This window comes from Amblyomma mixtum, chromosome 7 (assembly GCF_055824585.1).
Source record: "Amblyomma mixtum isolate Tamu chromosome 7, ASM5582458v1, whole genome shotgun sequence".
NCBI lineage: Eukaryota > Metazoa > Arthropoda > Arachnida > Ixodida > Ixodidae > Amblyomma > Amblyomma mixtum.
Genome location: NC_143018.1, coordinates 68,399,876 through 68,402,522, shown reverse-complemented (window position 1 = coordinate 68,402,522; position 2,647 = coordinate 68,399,876). Strand labels below are relative to the sequence as shown.

Here is a 2,647-nt window from a genome sequence, read left to right as displayed (position 1 = left end):
AGTTGGAGTATATAAACCTGCCTACGAGATTCTGAGCAGGTTGAAGCGTGTTAGGAAGCAATCGACGATGTAGGAGGCACAATTATACAGTAGACCAATTTTTCTTTTTCTGAGAGGCGCGATATATGACCAGTCTAACATTGTATCAGAGTGAACTACTCAAAAGTATTGCCTACAGGGAGTGAGTTATGTACTCTTTAAGTGAGATCAGAGAAGGCAAGAAGCAGAATCTAGATGGGAGCAATTTTTGTAATCTGCAGAGAGGATGTTTTCAACAATCGAGCGATATATAATACCGCGCAACATTACTGTTGTATTCAGTTTCGTTTTCATTTTCAATTCTTTTTTCGCCAGGGGGCGCTTCTGTTCTTTCTTATATATATGATTGTATGTTTGAATAAACGTGTTGTGTGTGCATCGGGACGGCTGTAGTCTGACTTCCACCCTCGAAAATGTTCCATTGGCGACGAGGATTCTGTAAACGTACCCCCCCCCCCCCCCCCAGCCCCGCTGCACCATCCGGATCCGCCCACTATGAGCTTCACCGGGCTTGCTCCGCCATCGTTTTTCCTTCCGACGCCCGGCCGTCCGTCACTGCCATGGGAGCAATGGGAGCAGATGTTTAACGTGTACTTGCTGGCATCCGGAGCCGCCACATTCAAGCCGGAGCAAGGCAATGCTATTCTTTTGCATTGTTTGGGGGTGGAGGGCAGCATGTTTATCATACACTACATGCAGGGACCAGCGCCGCAGCACCGGCAGCGCCAAGACCCGCAGCACCCACAGCACCCGAAGCCGCAGCACTCGCCGATGACAAGTCTGTCGTGGCACCTCCTGTAGAATACGACTGTACACTCGCCGCATTGGGGCGCCAGTTTTCGACGTTGTGCAACGTTATCTCCGAACGTCATCGTTTTCACCGCAGCAGCCAAAACACAGGTGAGTCCGTTCATGACTTTGTTGCCGCTCTACGGGAGCTAGCGTCACATTGTTGTTTTGCTTCTCAAGATGAGGCTCTGCGGGATCAATTTGTTGCCGGCGTAGCTTCCAATCACATACAGTCTTTGTCAAAAGTAACCAGGCTGCATGGTTTGCTTCTAGCTTGTACAGCGGAGCCCCTTGTGACTTTTCTAAACATTAAAAGTTGTTGGAAGGTAAGAAGACCTTCAGTCCTTACCTTTAACAACCATTGCAGCTTCAGGGAAGCTCTAAGGTCTCCACTGTACGAGCTAAAGGCAAACCATGCAGCCTGGTTACTTTTCACAAAGACTGTACGTGAGCGGTTACTGCTCGAGGTTTCCACAATGACATTCCAGGATTCAGTTCGAATTGCACTCAAGTTTGAGCAGGTGGCTGAAGAGCTAAAGGAGCTTTCTGCTTCGGTCGAGGCAATTTCATTGCAGCAGCGTCTTAAACCATCCTCGCATCTTTCGCGAAAAGAAATGCACAGCCGGCAGCCCCCTTTCAGCGGAATTTAACGAGGAGCGCGGGCGGGTCGCGTGCGCCGCAGCGGAACTGCCCCTCTGAGCGGAACCGAGAACGGAGTAGCCGCTCCGCTTCACAATGTTTCCAATGCGGCTCGCGGGACCATTTCGCATCAGCGCCGCAGTGCCCAGCGCATGGCATGACCTGTGCGTTTTGCGGTCGCAAGGGCCACATTCAAAAGGTATGCAACCACAAACGAACTCAAATGTAAGGCCGAGTGCGTGAAGTTGAATTTCACGAAGATGTTTTGTCATCTAGCAGTGCTGAGCAAGTCTTGACTGCGCAACGTACCGCGCGTAGCGGAATTCGTATTCAAGTGCAAGTCGCGAACGTCACTTTGACATTCCTTGTCGATTTAGCGTCTTTCAATCCTGTCGGAGTAAGAATTCAGTCTATATTTTCAGAGCGTTCCACTCTTGCCTGCTCCGCATGTCACTCTATTTGACAACTATCAACGGCCGATTTCCGAGCTAGGTTATCTCCAGGCATACGTTCGGTTTAAAGATCGCACAGCGTCACTACGTTTTTATGCTGTTCACAGAGGAACTTGCCTGATCGCTCTTGCCGGCATTAAAGCCTTGAATTTTCGCATTGAGCGTTCTGCTCTTAACTGCTTGTACACGTCCGTTGCTCCGCTGCCGACTTTCATTGGCCCGCTATCCCGTTCCATTTCCACACCTTCAAGCGCGCAGCCCCGTAACAAAAGTTCTTCCGCCAGCCTTAGCACATGAGTTCAGTTCGCTTTTCAGTCCCGAGTTGGGTCTTGCTAAGGGGTTCACGCATCGTATCAAGACGCGGCAAGGCGTGCAGCCTGTAGCTTCGAAGCTTTGCCGTCTGCCATATTCTCTCCGGTCACCAGTATCAAATGAGCTTCAGAGGTTGCTGAGCCTTAACATCACTGAGCGCATCGATGCGTCTGAATAGGTGTCCCCCATTGTTGTTGTTGGCAAGAGAGATGGTAGCATCAGGATATGTGTAGACCTTCGAGAGCCGAACAAAGCTATTATTCCCGACAGTTTCCCATTGCCCCATACAGAGGAGCTGCTTCACGCTTTCGTAGGCGCTGCACACTTCTCAAAACTTCACTTCGCTTCCGCTTACCGTCAGGTTCTCTTGCACCTTGGCAACAGGGATCTGACAGCTTTCGTTACTCATGACGGGC

At 50.4% G+C, this 2,647-nt stretch overlaps 1 pseudogene; it reads left to right on the top strand.

The window, feature by feature from the left end:
* The first annotated feature begins 534 nt into the window (after nucleotides 1–534).
* On the top strand, nucleotides 535–1,478 carry LOC149336383 (uncharacterized; annotated as a pseudogene).
* Nucleotides 1,479–2,647: the final 1,169 nt, after the last annotated feature.